The 20,346-nt window shown below is 37.8% G+C and overlaps 1 long non-coding RNA gene across 1 annotated transcript; it reads right to left on the bottom strand.

Moving 5' to 3' along the window:
* Positions 1-2,484: 2,484 nt before the first annotated feature.
* Positions 2,485-14,143, bottom strand: LOC109367590. The gene is made up of 4 exons (XR_002114793.1): positions 14,000-14,143; positions 10,452-10,572; positions 5,534-5,668; positions 2,485-2,714 (listed from the first exon to the last, which is right to left on the bottom strand). It is a non-coding gene; the product is annotated as an uncharacterized LOC109367590 (long non-coding RNA).
* Between the last annotated feature and the right edge of the window lie 6,203 nt (positions 14,144-20,346).

The raw sequence follows: 20,346 nt of genomic DNA, 5'->3' as shown, positions 1-20,346 counted from the left end.
AAAAAAGAGTCAACTAATTATACAAGGAAAACTTGCCGAGCAGCAACATGCATTTTCTCAGTAAAATGATTAAGTTATTGTATAGCCATATTTTACAACTAAGCTAGACAAAGCTCCAGAGAACGTGCAAAAGGAAGGAATACTCAGCTAACAATACTAAAAATAATTTTTTTTTCTGGTGTCTTTTATATGCTGAGATTTTCATAAGCTTGTTGAGATTCCTAATATTTGAGGTGGGAAAGGCCCAGAAGTCTAGCAGCTCTGCATAATATGCTTATTTAAAAAACAAGAAGACTGTAAGGTCCTTTGAGAGCTTGACTGAATGCCTTATGAATCTTAAAACATGTACATTTCAATTCAGTATTTCTTTTGGCGTTCTTTTTAAACATTTTCATAAAGTAAATTGCACACTAATTATTTTAATTGCAGCTGAAACTATTGAAAGCTGAAATTTCAACAACTCAGAATTATTCACATTTTAAACAATACTGTTTTTCACTTTTCAAAGAATCTTGAAACACAGACACAAAATACTGTCATATAGCTTAATTCATTGAACTTCAATGAAGAAATGACTCGGTTTGTAGAAATAAATTAGTAAATGTGGAAATTTGACAAGACCCTGACAATGTTCAGAAGAAAAAAAAAGTTATTAAAAAACCTCTTTCTTCATGTGGTGGTCAGATGAAAGTTAACAGATGAGAGACCAAATGAGGAAGAGCCAGATGGAATGCAAGAAAGAATGTTTTCCTGTGAGGATAAACCAGCAGCAGGATAGGTCATGGTGGCCATCATCACTGGCAGTACTGTGACTTGTTTGTTTTGAGTTAGTGAGAAAATATGGGCACGATTAATAGGAAAGTTGCAATACAAGAGCTTTGGGTCGGACTAAAGGCTACATTTTGGGGACTGAACTGCACTTAGCATGCATTTGGCACAAATATAGCACTGTTATTAGCTTGTATCGTAATTTGTTAAGTGTGAAAGGAGCTGTTAAAATAACACATATTCAGAAAAGTCTTGGTTGGTTTTACTTAACAAAGAGAAAGGCAGCTTTTTCTCTGGGATGTTTTGATGGAGTTTTCCCACGGACAGAAACCCAGCGAAATAGCTTTATCCTGTGTGACCCGAGGACTGCATCTCAGCCAATCCTCTCCATAGCAGCATGTAGCAGCCAGCTGTGTAGACCCACGTGCGAGTAGATAGTGAAATTGACGTGGATTTGCAGAAGAGACTGAGAATTCTCAAGCTCTACAGAACACTAGTGGAGATTTTATCTAGTGGAACAAGAAACCAATTAGGACACCAAATTTGATGACTATAAGCTGCTGGAGTTTGTGTAATCATACAGAAAAGCAGTACTGACAATTGCACGGTATACACTTGCTTTTGCCTGAGGTCTACTGACCAGTCTATTTCATTTTAGACATATTGTTTTTATCCTCTGAGAGCTGCATTGCTTTCGCCATTGACAGTGACATTCTGAGACAGGGTCCAAAGCAGAAGCAGTGGGGCTGGATCTCCACGATGTTAGGATTCCTTCCAACCTAAGCCACTCTATGACTCTATGATTTGTCTTTTGATCTCCATGCTGCACTGTCATTGCATAGTACTTGAACTGACATACACTGCTACAACATCCAGCTGGACCAGGGTAAAGAAAACTGTGTTATCACTCAAATCCAGCCTACAGCTGGTGGACAGTCAGAACAATTTCTCTCTCAGGAAAAGATTTTTGGACTCCAGATTTAACTAGAAAAGGTGACTAGTGCAAACTTCATCATCGACAGTAACATCAAATGGCAAGGCATCACCTACATCTGGTTGCTGTGTCCGTGGAAGAACGTAACATCAAATATCCAAATGACAGAGGAGTGAGTTAAGACATAATTTGTGCTTTTTTTTTTTTCTTTCCCAGTTACCTAGCTCTAAGGCAGACCTGATCTTATAAGAATAAATTGGATTAAACAAGAGAATCATCCATTAATGACTAATAGGTAAAATCTACCATTATGTGGGTGTTCTGGGCCTCTGTACTGATTGTAATAGAGGTCCGCATCATCCTCCTAAAACAATGCCTTAAATGAAGAAACCATAGGTGCTTATATTTGTCTCTGCAGATCTTGGTTTTGCCTTCAAGATATATAAATCTTTACGTTGTGCTCACAAGTGTAAATACCATGGCACTCCACCAGCAAACAAAATAACTAAGCTGAGAGTACCAGCAGATCCATATATCTCTGTTCTGAATATGAAGACTGGTAAGCAAAAGCCTTTGTGGCACTGGAGGGAAATATTCTGCCAGATTCCTGTATGTTGGAGAAGCAATTTTAAATAAATTGATTCTACTTTCTAATAGTTTCTAAAAATACATAAAATTATTCCTGCTGTTAAATTACTATTTTCTGGTACCTGGAAGACTCCTACTTGATTAAAGAAAATTACGTCACTTACAAATAATTTATTGCACTGAATTATCTGAAATACCTATATTATTAATATTTTTGATTTAAAATTATTATTTTATTCAGATGTCTCAAATAACAGCTCATTAAAGTCCAGAAAAGTAACGTGAACAGTGAATAATACCAATCCCTGGAGCAAAAGCAGCTCAGCAAGTAGTTGTGCCAGCATGGACTTGGCCCAGGGTAACTGCTTATTTCACTGGATCTGCGCAAGTTAAACTTATCCAGACAATTCACAGTTACTTCCAGCTGGGGAAAAGAAAGAAAATGCAGTCACAGTTTGGAAGGAACTCTTTTTTTCCCCTGCTAAACTAGCTTGAACTTTCCTAGGAAAGGTCACAGTTTGCCAGTTAGCAACATTTCAATTAGACCTCCACCAACAACCCCTGTGGGAGTGCAGGTTAATTTTCTCCTATGCTGTGACCTTCCCCAACATGGGGCTCTGCCAGCAGAAGTGGACAAGTCTCACAATCTCTCACATTTCCCACAGCAGCCCTCCTTCCTGTCCAACACATAAAGGAAGGAAACGGACACCCCTCAGTGAAAAGCCTTCTAAAAGAAAAGTGCAAAATGTTTTTGTGGGAATCCTTCTACTCAGAACCTGCTTCTTATAGCCCATATTGGTCACATGCATAGGACCACCTGATTCGTAAGGCAAAATAAGGAACATAAGTTCATGTTTCTTTATAAGAAACCTCTTCAAAACACAGCAGTTCCACTCAATTCAGAGTTAAGGCCACCTCAACTTCTTCAGGAATACTTCCCTCTAACTAGGCATCGTCACCTTTAGACAGGATTATATAAAGGGTTTCTAGTGCACATCTAGGATGTGCAAAACATTTCAAAGGATATCTGCACCCTTACAAATACCTTCTCTGTTCACAGAGGAATGAGGTACAGCATTTTCTATGAGCCAAGATCATATACAAGGCATTTTGTCTGGCAAAATACAAGACAAGCCATCTGATATGAAATGGTAAAAATCTACAGAAACACAGATGGTAAGATTATGAAAATCTGCCTCAAAATTAGTTCTGCTCGATGACCAACAGCACCCTATTCTGCTCCTGAAGGAGGTCCCCCCCAGTGCACTCTGACACTGCTGTATAAGACTATTCCTTCATATCAGTCACCACCCCATGTTTGCACTCCTGCTTGGTTAAGATGCAAGTATGTGCTTCAACCTGATCCCAAAATGTCATAATTTTCCCCAGTTTGATTAAGATCATTGAACAGATATTTATAGCTGTAAACATAGAAATCAGATGAATTTCATTTCTTTTTCCTCCCTAATCAGACATTCTTGTTCCACTTAAAATTCTGAGGTATCTCTTATGAACATTCTTTACTCTTATCTTCTTAACTTGACTTTAGTTCTTAAATGGTTTATTTTTAACCAGGCATTTCATTCCAGCCTTTTCACGCTTATTGCAATATATTGAAAATAATGGATGCTGTGAAAAAAGAATTAAGAGTCAACTTACTAGTACAAAAGTCTCTGGCTTTTCAGCATTTTGTATATCACAGAGCGACAAAAATGATAAAACTAAGGAATGAATGACTGCACTGAGTGATACTATCCCCACCCCATATGGATTGTAAAGCTCATTTATCTATTTTATATTTATAGCCCCTAGTGATTCATTATGTGTTAGAGCCCTATGCTGACTAAAGCCCCTAGCAGTCAGCACTACTAGGCTGTCCAATTCAAGGCAAAATCCAACCTCACTCAACAAGAGCTGAAAATTACAGTGTCCATATCCAAAAAATCAGATATATCAACGTATATGTTGATCACTATCTAAGCAAAATTTGAATACACTGACAAAGGTTTCACAGTTTCTTTCATAAGCAGCACTAGTATGCTATATGCAGCAGCACTGAGAAGTCTCAGCTGAGGAGATACAGCTTCACTTTGGCCCTCTAATGCTTTTTTTTTTTCCCCTCTTTAAATCAGCAGCCCACACACAAAACCAACACAAAGCACTCAAATTCACACACAGTAGTATTTAGCACTTATATCATCCTAGCACACTAAGCTGTGTACAGATCAGGCTCAATGATATTGTATCTTGCTTATCCAAGATCAAGATCATAGTTTCACAGGATGAGGGTTTTGGTAATGAAGCCAATGTGAATAGCTCTTGCTGGAGCTTTTGCTGGGAGTCTACATTCAAACTTGTATCCCTCCTTGTTTGAGATCAGCACAATCAGACTTCCAATTGTACCTTCAGCCTGATCATTTTGACCATGCATCCCAGCCAAGCCAACACTGAGAATCACACTCAACCAGAATTTCTCTGTGCTCCTTTTGCCTCAACCAAAATGCACAAGAACTGATCATAGTAGAAAAAGCTACTGACAGATGTTTATCTACATTAGGACAGAAACACAATTTAGTGTGAAATGCCTTAACTGGACAAAGTATTACTGATGATTTTCACTAACATTTGTTGTTATCCTAGCAGCCTTGAAAGCATGGCATGGGCAGAATGACATCTCTAGTAATGACTATAGCCTAGGCTAGTAGTGGGTTGCAAGAGCAGAGCATGATGAATAAAATATTCTTATATCCTGGAGAAAATCTAAGATAGATAAAGTAACTTCTAAGTAACTTCAATAGGAAATATTCAGTCATCTCCAATACTGCATTTCTTTTATTTGAGAGAAAACAAGGGTTATAGCTTTAGGAGGTTTAAAGAGAAAATGGTTTACTTTGTGTAGGCTTTTATTTATAATTTTAAAAATACTCCAAGCAAAACCATGTTTTCAGAAAGACTAAGCACCCAGCACCAAGAGAGCACCATTATCATTCCTGATGAGATGGGCTACAGTTCATCTAATCTCTCTAGATATTATATGAATTTTCATATCAGTCCCCCAGGTATAACTATTATACATTTTCCCAATAAAAATACACTTCACTTTTTATCCCCAGATAACAATAGCTGTGAATTTTTTGCTAAGGAATCAAACGATTTAACAGTCAATAAGAAAGTAGAACAATTCTCTAGCTCATAGTCTGTTTGTCATAGGTGCACTGCGTAAAAACCACCAGTTATACATACACTAGGTCTTGTACTTCACAGCTCACTGAACAGAGAGGCCATCTGCACACCAGGATGAAGGGTATAGACAGAATCTCTGCAAGAATATCAGGTTTGATGTGGTCCCAGAGTAAACTCTCAGCCATTTGTAAATAACTGAATAGAAACAGATCAATAAATCACTGTTAGCTGCACACTAATAATTCTTAGTTCTCAAAGTTATGTAGTTTTTCTGATTGTATGAAAACAACTTGAGTAATATTCAATTATAGAATCTCTACTTACTTAGCTGTTGGTGATGAAATCCAGTTGTAATTCTAATTTAACTAGTGCATTAGTTAAATTAGTTTGCAATCTTTTCTGAAAGGAAAAGCACTACCTACCTTCAGTCCTTACTAATTTTTCTGAAAGTTTTCTTTCGTGTTTTTAGTTCATGGCTGTGAATTCAATTTTACCACTAACTGCTGTTAAAGCACAGAATTCTGTGGGAACTCTGAGCACAAATTAAATGCTTAGCTTTGATTTCTTTAGTAATATCTCCATGTGAGAATTTGGAAAAACTGAAAAGTATACTTTAGGATGCAGACAAAAAGACACCATAAGTAATCAGATACTTATCACAGCTGTGAAATTTCAAGGCTCTGAGGTGACCTGATAGCAGCCTTTCAATATCTGAAGGGTATCTACAGAAAAGAAGGGGACAGACTCTTTAGCAGGGTCTGCAGTAATAGAACAAGGGGAATGCCTTCAAGCTTAAAGAGGGTGGATTTAGGTTGTGTAGAAGGAAAAAGACTTCTACAGTAAGGCTGGCAAGTCACTGGCACAGGATGCTCAGAGATGTGGTTAATGCCACATTCGTGAAGATTTTCAAAGCCAGGCCGGATCAGGCTCTGGGCAACCTGATGTAGCTGAGCGTGCCACTGTTCATTGCAGGGGAGCTGACTAGATGACCTTTAAAGATCTCTTCCAACTCTAAGGATTCTATGATTCTATGATTTCAAGAAGAAGAGAAATATGCCAATAGCCCAGGGCTGCTCATGGTCTCCATCCATTCACAGATCCAGATCCCAGCAGATGGTGTCATGTTGAAGAATAGGAAATTCTTTCTGCCAAAAAGCAGAGATAGGATTAAGTTTGAGACGGAAACCTCTGATAAATTTGCAGTCCTTGTCAGGCTAGGACCGTTACCATGTATCATCTAAGGTTAAAGACTTTCTTCGAGAGAGAACATTCCCCCTCTCATTTTTAATTATTTGTTTCAAAGGAAGTTTCACTTGCAGCTAGAGTACACAGGTAGCTGTTGCCCCTCAAGAACTGAATCATATATGGGCAACACAGTACAGAAGGAAAAATTAGCATTGTTGTCAGCTTACAAGTAAAAATCTGATGGGAAAAAAAAAAAAAAAAAGATAAAATACCTACATCCACAGTATAAAAGTTTTGCTGTATTCCACTACACCTTTGCAGCTGAGTTGCACTCCTTAGGCCATACAGTTCCTGTAATTGAAGGAGGCTCAAATATTATCCAGCAAGTGAAGCATTCAGTGCTCTTCCAATCATCCTGCCATGCTACAGTCAAATTCAGCAGGATCCTTGGGCATTCTGAGGTCTCCTTACTCATTTCACCTGTTTGACAATCTGATTTTAGCAGCTCATTTCCTACATATAATCTTTTCCTCTAACTGCTAGTACCTGCACAAAAAAAAAAAACCTTAGCAGTTGTTCATCCTGAATGCAAATAGATTTGCTAAGCAGGCAGTATTATTTTCCATAATACAGAACAGTTTCATTTGGCTCTCGTACAGAGGATCCGTATTTTAAAGCCAGAGAAGTGGGACCAGGGAGAACATATCTGGAAAATATTCAGTTCAGGAAGGTTATTAGTGGAGTAGATGAAGTTTTTCATCAGACTTTAAACCTGGCAATATTGTGGGAGACTTCTTCAGACTATTTTCCTTCATTCAACCAAAAATCTGTTCTTGCAATCAGCAGAGAAATCTACATACCTGCAAATTGGCACTAACCAAGAAACACAGAGATGCTGAAGCACAGAGTTATTTTCATCAGTATTGGAGTAATGAACTTCACTAACTTTTCTTAAACTCACCCTGAAACTCCAGGGATTTCAGGGACTGATTTATGCTGACTTTGCACAGAGATAGAGAACTGAATGGATGGAGAGGATTCTCCTCATATTCTTAAAATTGGTGTTTTGAAGACACTTAAAAATGAATGTAAAACAGAAATAAAAGTTTTGAACCAAGAGAAAAATGCACATTTTCCTGTAAAGAAAAGTCAACGGTAACATATCTGGGACAAAATGTGAATAGACAAATCATAGGAAGATATACATGCCTTGCTTTTGCCGCAGGCACTGGACATGTATATTGATAAAAATACTTTGCAAATTTATAGCTAGTAAATGAAGTACATTTAATGTGGCAGGAGCCATTCTGCTAGATACAAAGAACTTCTACTGCATGTTTTTACACAATCTCTACAGGTTATTGATTTTTACATCTTCCACTGAAGTAGCAGATACTGACCTCCATCTAACTGGTAGATGAAGTGGGCTTTGGGTTCCATCTGCTGTGCAATTCATATGCAAAGAGGAGTATCATTTAGCATAAATAAGTTGCAATTAAAAGCCAGGGAATAACGACTAAAACTCAGGAAACTTTGAGATACACTGTTCATTTACAAAGGGGAGCAAGCAAAAAGCTAACAACCAAATATAAACTTCAGCTGATGCTATGGCCTGTCTTTCATATTAAGATCTTCTTTATTTCTTCATGGAAAACTACATTTAGAAGAGTAAGTCAAAGATATGAGTGATGCATCATAGGATATGATGCAACTACTTCCCACACTTGTCACTGTAGAATTCTGTAGGATGAAGCTGTAGAGAGCAGGCAGAGTTGATGGACTGTACCTGGGGCTAGTGGGCTCCTAAGTCATCTGGCATTTCTTCTCACTGCTCACTCAGAAGGGTTTAAATAGTGTAATATATTTGAACTAGCTAGTTTTGAAATCCACTTTAATCAGTCACGTGTAACTACATGTAGAACAAACATATTGGGCCCATGATAACATAATGCTTACAGCTAAGAAATTATTTAATTTACTCTTGGTTCTCTAATCAGCACCAAAGAGGCAACTAGATGGGAAGAACAGTGCAGAAAGGTTTATAAAAGGATCACCAACAGCAATAGGAAAACAACAATGACTGGGAAGACTCTGAAAGACTCACAAAAAACTGAGAATGTCATTAAGGAAAATGCCTGCAAAAGCTCTATGAGAAAGAGACTAGAGACATCAATTTCACAAAGCAGCTGATGTTTCCTACATTTTCTGTTTCATCTCACACTGGCTAGATACCGTTCACAAGTGCAATGGCGCAAATCCTGATTAAAAATAAAAGGAGTAACACAGCTGAATGCTCTGCACTTTAGAGGATGGAGCAGGTAAGCAGGTTCCCAGAAAAGTGCTTGGACAGTGAAAGTAGATGGAAGAATACATATCTTTCTACAGAGCAACTTCTTTCATGTGCAAAAAAACAGGTGCTGTTGCCCTAGCCAGAGATTAAACCAGTTTATTTGCACGGGTAATTGATAGCGGTAATCTGTTCTTTTGTACTCCCATAATCTTCAGACAGCAAAAACTATCACAGAGTTCAAAGCAGAACTGTAATCCCCAGAGAAATCACCCTAATGGAATGGCAGCTACCTTAGTATAGGTTTATGTGACTAAGCAAGTCATCTGTATTTCAGAAGTCAGGATTTCAGAAGTTACTAAGAGCCTTTCAAAGCGTTAATTCTGTCTGCTTCTTAACACTAGATATTAAATCAAACTGTCATCACTAACAAAGGAAACCTAGTGCTGCTGCCTTTGTTTAGCAGCAGCTTCTAATCTTAATTAAAATGCAGAAGAGAGCCAGGTTGCTCTATGCTACATCCATGCTTTTGTTGATTGCAGAAGAGGCTGCTGAGAACACAGCACTCTTATAAAGTCAGGACATTTATTTTTGGTTCATAAATATTAATTCAAGGCACTCAACCTCAAACATTTGAAATTCTTGGATCTTTTTTATTATTATTCATAACAATGATATTTTAATGGAAAAACAGTAATTAATAGAATATTAATTCTATTCTCCTGTCTTGGAATCATTATGAGTTTATCTACTTATTGTATATAAACTCATAAAATACTTGTTTTACATTTAGGTGTCTACTTTGTTATACATAGATGTTTCATTAGACCTAGGTCTGTAAGACTACCTGAGTTTTCCCCAGATGAATCCTCTATCATAAAATCAAAGTAAGGCAGAGACTAATTAGTTTCAAAGGAGAAACAAAGTTTTGTCAGACTGGACAAGAGCATTTTGCAGAAACCTGATAAAAATCTGAAAGTGACTGATAATATGCTGACAACATATTGTTTCAGTACCATCACTCGTTTGTGAAGGATCACATTACCCTGTAAGAAAGTTTTGACAAAACAGCAGCAGAAAAATCAAAAGAAACTTCAGCAGTTTCTAGGTGGGATTCTCTCCTGAAGCATCCGTTCAAATCTATCAGTGAAGGAGGAATTAGCAATGTCTGGGAGCGTTTCTCAGAGAACCCAAAGTTGTGCCAAAACAATGGATCTAAATATTTGGTCCAGTAACACTGATCCAAAGCACTTCATGGGCACTGTTACAGGCTTTGTTTCTAAGTGGAAAGATGAGTAAAAGAAGGTCTTTGCAGAACAGTTATATCTTGCAGTCTCCCTCTTCCCTACAGCTTTTGGTGTTGGCTTTTCTCTTTATTTATTTTAAAGCACAATACTCATAAGATGTAAGAGAGATGAGTTATAAGTTCTCAATTTTCCTATTCCTAAGAACTATCTTTCTCCTTCTGAAATTTGGTATTTAATAATTTATTAAATAATTCCATACCAGTAGGACAAGGTGTACACAGCTCAGAGTATCTATTGCTGACACATCCTCCAGATATTCTCTAGTAGATTCCTTGTGTTGTTGTACTAAACAGTGGATCATTCATACAGACGAGAAGACTCTGGAAGGACAATCAGGAAAAAGACACTAAGATCCCCTGCTTTTAAAGCATCTTCTGAGACAAGGAAAAGTCATTGCATCAGGACTAAAAGGGTTACCCCTTGCGGGTGTAGTACAACTCCCCCAGCTCTGCATCCTCTTACAGCAACCTTCTCCTGGTGGATGCCCTGACCTTAGAGATGAGATGTTCAAAGTTCGGTTGGACAGGGCTCTGAGCATCCTAATCTAGCTATAGACATCCCTATTCATTGCAGGGAGGTTAGACTAGATGGCTTTTAAGGGTCCCTTCCAACTCAACTCTATATTTCCAACCTCAGCTGCCTCTGTGCAGGGACATGTGTTGAAGGAAGAATGCTGGTTGGCCACTTTCACTATCATAAGTGAGACTGAAGCCAAAAGCCTTGGGGCTGCACAGGGAGCAGGTGTTGGATAGGGCAGGCATGGAATCCAGAAACCTTTGACATTCTCACCTGTTTATCAGACACAACTGGAACTAATAAATGAGTGAAGAATATTATTAGCTGAAAGGCAGAGGAGAGGTGAAAAGATTTCTGAGATGGTTTGTGGGAAATTCTCCTTTATCTAAGAAATTCAGAAAAAAAAATATTTACATACCATAATGAAAAGCCAAATCTTTGGAAGCTGGAATAATTAAGACATCTATGAAGGATTTCTGAACATCTGAACAAAATGTCACGCATTGATCTGCTATCAAAACTTTGGTTTCCTGGCCTCATCCTCCCTTTGAAAATGTAATTTCCAGCAATGCACTTACTGGTCCTAACACTGCTGAATTCTACATGAGCCGTAGCACACATGTATGTTTTTCCCATCTAAGCAAGAGCACATTTCTGTAGGTCAGTCATGTATGGAAAAGAATCAACAACAACAAAAAAACAAACAACTGTGTAGACAAATTAATCACATACTGAAATATTTCTTGAGTAGAGGCAACTATAGCTTTCATAACAAGTCAGAAGAATAAATGCAAGTAAAAGTAGGCAAAAGTACATGTCCAGCTTCACTTCTAATTCCAGACGCACCACTGTTTTTATAATGAAAAAAAAAAAAAGAAAGAAAAGTAAGAACATTACCAAGACTGGAAGCAGAGCTGTGCCATAAACTTCATACATGGAAAGAAAAAACTGTTGGCTGCATTCAGAAGTTCTTTCACAACTGACATATGGGACTATAACTTTTTCAGTCAAATAGCAGTGTTAAAAAGCACAGTCGGTCAAAGTGTTAAGACTTCATTTTTAGTACTGAAGTTATAGATGAAGGACTCTGTTCTGGAGCAGCACTCAGAGAAAGTACAGCTTAGGGCATTGTTTTGCTCCCACTCTATCATAAACAGGAGGCTCTGAGAAGTGCCAGGATCCTGGTTTGCTGCAGGAAGCTGCCAAAACACTCAGTGCAATTCACAGCACTCAGGAGGGGATCCTGCAGAGGAACTGGCAGCAGTGGAGCAAAACCAGGCTGGAAAAGTCTTTGAGTTTGAAGGCTTTCTACCACCCCAAACCCAACGTGCTGAGTTACTCAGCTGCCTCCTTAGTAACGCACAAAAAACATTTCACAATTGCATTTTAAAACAGCTTCATAGCAGTGGATAGCTTGTCCATTTACATAGCCATACACCCTCAAAAACAAGACATTTTTCAGCCCCAGGACTGCCCAGTCTGGTAGATTCTCATTTGGCCAGTGATTCCTCAGTTACAAATCCATTAACCACGCTGCGAAGCAGTACTCTGGACTAAGCTACCTGGTAATATAGAAACAATCTGGAATAAGCCCTGTTGTTCACCACAAAGAAATCCTACTGATTTCCCAAGTAGAATTGAGGTACAATCCATGTAGATGGAACAGAGCTATCCTCCTGGGTGCTAAGAAAACATAGAGATGGGTAGAAAATGATTTTCAAGTTGAATTTTATTTAAATAAATTAAGAAGAATTACTTATTGCTGTTCGGTTAATCAAAACCAATCCCAAGTCTTGAAATCAAATCTTCACAGACAAAATTAGTCTGGAAACACATATTCAAAAAGAGCGCACTGAAGTCCTAGCACATTCTCAGGAATGTAGGAGCCTGGAAAGTTGTCCTCATTTCTGCCTTAGAAGTTCTTTATCATTTATCTTGTCTAGTTAATAAGATTTCTTTAATATATCTAAAACTAATTTTTAAATTAATGAGCACAAATAATTTTATGAAACATTATAAATTCATTAAAATATTAAATGTAACTTCTTTTCAGATTACCAAGCTATTAAATCTCCCATTTGTGAATTTTATTAAAAATATATATATGAAATCTCATTTTCTATTTAGTTTAGATGAATAGATTTAAGCTTTCCAATTAAATAATCCTCATGTGGATTCTTGCAAGGGAAAACAGAAAAGCTTCATAATACCTATTTTCTGATGAGAGAAAAGACAAGCTATTTTATATGCAAATGTAACTGATTTCATTTAATTGCTCCTGAGGGAAACTGAAGATCTGTATGTGAACCTCTTACCAATCGGTAGTGACTTAAACCTCCTAATTTTTCTCCCTTAGAACATTAGTTAATGACTTCCTTCCTAATGGAAGGTATACAATCCTGCAGAATGCTGTATTGAACACAATCTCTCAGAAATCAGGAGTTGTTGGGAGCAGTGTGACTAAGCCCCGAGATCTTCTACATCAAAGAGTGCTCAAAGCTTCAGAAGTCCAGCAAAACTTATGTACATTATGTCAAAACAGCACTGCAAGAAGTATTCCTTACCTTACCCTTAGGGAACAGAATTTTGACAGGCATGCAGTGACCCAAATGATCATGCTAATGTATCTATATGAGGCGTCCTTCGCTTATGTTTAAGTTTCGTGCTGTTCCTGAGGCAAGTGGTAGAAACACATAACTCACAGCCATAGTCAGGCACTCAGGCAAGACAAATAACCCATCATTAGGCAGCTTAAATTTCATCTCCACCTGATACCCTGCGGGAAAAATCTACAGGGTGTCTTATAAGGGAAGGCATTTTAAAATTACAATGTCGTACCAACACAAAAGCCACACTATAAATTTGCAGAGACTGGTCTCAGACTGGCACAGCTGTGTTCAGGCTGCATCACAAAGAACATTTTCCTATGCTTTGTTATTCCGCTCTCCATGAGTCTTTCTCAGAGAAATACATCCTTGCCTCTGCTTAGTTAATTTGTCTGCTTTATATTTGATTTACAAATCTACATCTCCTCTAACTTAGCTAATCACCTCATGAAGTCCCAGCACTTCACTACCCTCTGAAACAGAAAGATTTCCTCTCTATTCCTTCATAACCCTTAACTGGTATTTAGGAAAGGGAGACATCCAAGTACCACAGCACAGCAAAAGCCAGGGACACTCACTGAGAATTTTGACTCACTTGCCGCACAGCTTACTTTGCATCACATACCTTTATACCTACAGATATGCAGACAAACAGCAAACACTCCTTCTCTTCCAAACTTCTACATCCCTTCCTGATCACAGCACAGGGAACTTAAGGAGCCTGTTACATGCACCAGTTCTGTGTCTTTAAGGATCTCTTCCTTTTCAGGTGCATATCATGCTCTTCTGATGAGGTGATTTTATTCATGTTCAGCTGCTCACACCCCAACCCAGGCACCTCCAGCCTCTCCTCTCTTCCCAGGTGCTTTCAGCCATCACTCACACCACACTGTCCTGCAAGAGAAAGGGAGTTTGAGTATATCTCAGGCTAATGGAGTAATTTCAGCTTCAAGAAAACACCAGTGAGTGTTTGGGATGTAGTAAATTTAACACTAGATGGACCAAAAAGGTATGCCAGCTACCAAGACCATTCCTCCATTGTTGGCAACCATTTAAGCACATACTTTTTGATGCCTTCTGAAGACACAGTAATTGTGTCAGAGTGTACAAAATGTTTGGTTCCTTGTGGTAAAATTAAAATCTGTTTTAAAGTAAACATTTCCCCAAAGAGGCCACAACAGAAGAGTTAATTAGGAAACAACAATTTTTCTTCCATTTTATTACCCACAGCAACCTCCAACCTTGATGAGTGCTTCTAGATATGTAATAAAGCAACTCACTACTTTTCCAACAAAGGATAACATCGATAGCTCACCTTGGAAGTTTTTTTTTTTCTTTTTTTTCTTTTAATTTAAGAAATCAAATGAAATGGGAGAGAAAACAATCAAAAATTCCTACCTCAGATCATTGATGTCAGCCAAGTGGACAACAGAAGGCAGCAAGAAAGGCAAGATGCAGGCTGTATTATTATTTGGCATTACTAAAATAAAACATGGCAAATTTAGGTTAAATTCAGTATTCACAGGAAGTTGTGGTCCTGGAACAGGTTTCCCAGAGAAGCTATGGATGCTTCCACAAGTGCTCAAGGCCATGTTGGATGGGGCCTGGGGCAGCCTGATCTGGTGGGGGGCAACCAGCCCACAGCAAAGGATTGGATCTCAATTATCTTTAAGATCCCTTCCAATGTACGCCATTCTATGATTCCCCTTATAACAGTACTGTAAAAGAGTGAAATATCAGCAACTTGTGCCTAATTCCTTATCACCTCTTTCAGAAGAAAAAGCTAAGTGGACTACTTCTATCCTGGCGTGAGCTCTTCATGTCATTCCACAGCAAATTCAGTTTAAACTGTATTATCTTATGCTCTATTTTCCTGTAAGGGGCAAGGAAGGCAGGGTAAAGAAATTTCTTTATGTATGAGAAATTTTCTTTCTGTATGAGAAAGTCTTCTCGAGCCTGGTCTAAGGTTGTCCAAGGTGGAAAGTGTTCAGTGCAGACACTACAGAGCTTCTCATCTCTACCAGTATCCCTTTCATTGCTGTAAGGAGGTGTGCAGGAGGCTCCAGTGCTGGTAGCAGGAACACAACTGAAAACTGAAAGTTTGTTCAATTTGAATTTGACCATAGGAAACTTACAGTTTGTTTCCCTAGAAAACTTATGATTTTCATTCCAGCACATTTTCAGCTATGAAATGGAGCAGTTTTGTAAATTGCTTAGATGAATAGACTATTATTTAATAGGTAAATACCCTATATGCTGCAGATGCTGTACATTAAATATTTATCGCAAAGTACAGCTGGAACTTTAGCTGCACCTACAGTCAGATACAGAAAGAGTGCTACATTAGTTATTGTTCAAAATGATATGAAGATAGGATTCATTAATTAGAATTTTATCAATGTTAGAAATTCTGCTATATCAGATCCACAACAATCATCTGAAGCTCCTTCTTTATGACTTTAAGGGCATCACATTGCTGTTCTCACCCAAAACCAAAGGATAACACAGGGATAACAGGGATCTGTGGATTAAAGCCTTTGCCAACAAAATTCATTATTATATACTTAAATGTGCTACCGAATAAGAGATGGAAGTTGCTATTCAGCTGAAAATCAGAGAAAAAAGAACACCTGCTCTTCTTCTCAGGCATTGCTACTGGTTTCAAGAATGATTTTTACAGAGTTCATCAGCTTTCCCATCTATATGCAGACAGTCTCAAAACAGGCTGGAGCCTTCAAATAAAATTGGAAGTGACCATGAATCCTGAGCATGGAGAAAAGCATGCAAGAAATATTGATGTAATGAAGTACTGGAAATTGTTTTAGTTAATTTTCATCTAAGCAGATTGAGAAAGAAAATTACAACAATTAAGTAGTAAATTTAAAGAAAGAGTTGAACCTTTTTTTGCTAAGAAAATCTTTTTGTACAACATTGTATCTGCTTGAAGCCTCTTTCCTGACTCCTGAAAATAGCTGGGACACTATTGTTTGAAGAAGGTACATAGTTTTCAGACAATCATTATAACCCACTTATATTTTAGAGCAGTCCAGTTTGATGTTCTGGGTTAGATTTTGTTTGAATACTTATATTCTAATTCATAACAGGAAGGGAGGAAGGGAAATAGGGAAAAGACAGAAAAGAATGAATCAGAAAATCCACATGACCCAATTGTTAATTCAGGTTTGAAAAAAAATTGAAAATGATAAGTCAATCTGATGTGAAAATTGATAATCAGAAAGATAAGATCATGTAGATTTGTGGTGCTTATAGCATTGAATTGTCACTAGGGTTAAATGTGAACTGTCTGAAAAGATTTTGAGAAATCAATAAAAAAAAACTGTCAACTCAATAAATTTGAGTTTTTCTAAATTTCTGTCAGAAGTACCTTATAATAAAACACTGTAAGTCTTGGAACTAAGTGTTGCCAGATCAATATCACCTGAAATTAGACTCATAGAATCATAGAATCTTTAGAGTTAGAAGGGACCTTTAAAGGTCATCTAGTCCAACTCCCCTGCAATGAGCAGGAACATGCCCAGCTACATCAGGTTGCCCAGGGCTTGATCCAGCCTTGTCTTGAAAGTTTTCAGGGACGGGGCATCCACCACATCTCTGGGCAACCTGTGCCAGTACCCCACCACCCTCACTGTAAAAGACTTTCCCTTTATCTAATCTAAATCTATCCTCCTTAAGCTTGAAACTATTTCCTCTTGTTCTATCTCAACAGATCCTTTTAAAGAGTCTGTCCCCTTCTTCTAGTTCCTGATAGTCTGAGCCCATTGCACTTAAAAAGACATTTTGTTCTAACAGTACCAAAGTAGTCAGTGGATTTTGTTATGAATTTCACAACAAGCAATTTAACCGTGATTTTGTATTTTGCTATTCATATTTTTAGCAACAGCATGTTTGTTTTCACTATTTGGATATACCTCATTTATTGTACTCACTCAATTATTTGGTTTCCCAGAGGTTCTGGCTCATCAGAGCTGAGAAAGAAGTGCAACCTGCAGGACAATTACTCAGCAAATAGCACAGCCATGCCAAGACTGTGCCAGTTTACAGAGGCCATCTTGGAGCAGCAGATGGAGTCAGAAACAAGATTACAACATAGGTCCAGTATTCACCCAAAAGACAAGGCTAAAATAAAAAATAATAAATAAACAAACAAACAAACAAACAGAAAACTATTAACGGAAAACACAGCGTAACTTAGCCTGAGGTTCAAGCTTAAATGAGGTCTGTGGCCAAGGGATGAGGAGAGTTCTAGAGTTGTACAGGTCAGGGCCAGTAAGGCCCACTCATCTCTTAAGGCTCTGGCAGACAGCAATCAAATGATAAGGAGCTGGCTGTGAAGTGCAGGGATTTATTGAACAGTAGAGATTCTGGAATGGAGAACCAGATCAAAAGTTGTCATGCTGTGTCGAGATACCACATAAGAAACTGAGATTGGAACCCTAACAAGGAAAGTGCCAAAGCCCAAGACACAAAGAAGACATATTACACAGTGAATCCAAAGGGGAAGGGAATACAGCATAGCTAAAAGAGCAGATGGAATTTGATACACATCATCTCTCCTGTGGGTTTAGGTGAAAGCAGCACACACGGCGCAATGCAGAGGTGAATGCTCCATAGAAGCTCAGTCAGGGCTGTGAAACCATACTCTCTGCCCAAGCCTAAAGGTTTCTCACCTGTTTTTTTGTTGGGAGTCTAGGAGCATCATAGTCCATCTCTAGGGATAGTCTCCAGATTAACTGCTAAATTACTGCTCTCAGGTGATAGTGAATGGTTTAATAACTGCATAGGCTGCACTTTCTGATGTTCCAGTTGAAGATCAATATCATATCACATTTCTGTATTTTATCTTCTTTTTTGAAGTAGAACAAACCTTGTTCTCTGTTAAAAAAGAGCAATGCAAAGAATTCAATTGTTTCAAAAATCCAACATTTAAATTGCTGTGTCATTTACTCTGACTCCCTTCATCCCATAAGTTCCTGCCTTATGATACCTGATACCATGTAATATCAGGACATATATCATCTTTTAACTGAAATCGAGCCCAAATTAGCACACAGATGAGCCTTCTCTGCTGAATCTCTACATTGCACTGCTCATTTGTTAGACAATGGAAGGTCTAGGGTGAAAATCACAACAAAGTTATCCTTTTGACAGAAAGGGAACTGATTGAAAGCCAAGAAAGTAAATTTTTCCACTGCAATATATTCTGTATGCATTCAGAATGAGTTAGTCACAAATATATTTGCCTTAGGTTTGCCTTTACATTTTCTACCTAATCTCCATCTCCATACAAAGAGAAATAAGGAGATGATCTTATTCCAGGAGATGTACAAGTAATGGTTTTTCAAGCTGCTTCTTGCCCTTCTTTCACATAATGAAGAAAAATAGAGGCTTACTAAATGAGCACTCGCTGCCTTCTGTCTGAATTCAAGCAGGAAGCAAGGGGAAAAGCATCTTTATATGTTATATGCAGCTAAGAACATAAAAGAAAGTCTATTCATTCAAACATGAATTGAAATTGCACAGAAAATTTTACTCTTGTAATTTTCTACTACTGCTTGACTGCACAATCTGCATAGTGTTCCTCTGACTATTTCTTTTTGGGTCTGACATACAGTTAATGTGCTCTTATAGATATTTAAAGCAAGATTAAGATGACTCCAGCTGGAGATGGTCTGCCCTTCCTGTATCCTGGCTGAAGTTAGCAAGATCTATGCAGGTACAAGTTTTATGAACAAAGGCCTACGTTATTTAGATCTCACATTAGGTAATAGTTAAAAATATTTCTAGAAATGTAGCTAACTGTAGGACACTTCTAGACTATTTTCCAGCTTCTAAGAACATCAAAAAAATTTAAAATATCTAAATAGAATTTGAATTCAACAAACTTTCTTATCTTAAAAAGTTCAGTAAGAAATCAAAATCTACAGGACTGAGGGCTAATTTTTACTTTTGTCCTTACAAAGACCTCCCACTGACTTCTGAAAAGTCTGAGTAGTCTGTACACTTCCGATGAAAACTTCATTAATCTACACAGAATATGTCATGCATCAATATTAAAAGTATCTTAACAAGGAAAGAGAGCAGAGAATGAGAGTGAATGCTGTGTGGCAGGTCAACATCAATAAATGATTATGGCATGGAGCAAATCATTTGTACAGTGAGGCTGTTCCTGCACCCATCAATTTAGGTGCTAAGAATGAAATGCAATTTTTATATTACTTATTCTTATCTTTACTTGGCTTAATTTTACTTTCCTTCCTCCATCTATTTTTCTCTGTTCTCTTCAACAGTTGTCATTTCTTGCTGGAATCTCATATCTGCAGGTGATTCAGCTCTTGTCAGCCCCCTTTCTCTTTTTTCCTCTCTTCTCTCCTTACTTTGCAGTACTTTTACTTTTCAGCTTTCTTTCTTCCCCTCCTCCCCCCACCTCTTTCTGGCTTCCTCCTACCTATATGTATTTTTCCCTTCTCAAACTCGCTTTCCAGTAAAAATAACCACTTTACTCCCATACAACAGAGATAATTAAATGTTTTAAACACCTGACTGATTTATAACTTCTGATACAGTTTCACAGGTTGTGGTAAATCAGGAAAATCTTTAGATCATGCTGGAATTCTCTAAGATTATATTTTTTGAAGGATCTGGTCTAGGAAAAAAAAAATCACTTTAGTGAAAATTCAACACTTTTTTTGGCCAAAATTGCTCCTGGTTCAACACCTGTAGAAGTGTAAAAAAGATTTTTCTCTTAATCAAGTGAGTACCTGTGCAGATGACAGTGTTCCAGCTCCATGTATCCGAGAATGGTAATACTATGTAATAAACCTTGCTTCAAACTCTCGTCTGTAGAAAGTCTGTAAACATTTAGAAAAGGGAGAAGAAAGTAGCAGCACTTTATAGACATTTCTGCATGGTCATTCATCACTCTAAATTAAGAACAAATTCTTTCTTTCTAAG

Source organism: Meleagris gallopavo, chromosome 4 (genome assembly GCF_000146605.3).
Source record: "Meleagris gallopavo isolate NT-WF06-2002-E0010 breed Aviagen turkey brand Nicholas breeding stock chromosome 4, Turkey_5.1, whole genome shotgun sequence".
NCBI classification, from domain to species: Eukaryota; Metazoa; Chordata; class Aves; order Galliformes; family Phasianidae; genus Meleagris; species Meleagris gallopavo.
The sequence above is the reverse complement of the archived record's forward strand: the minus strand, read 5'-3'. Positions and strand labels throughout refer to the sequence as shown.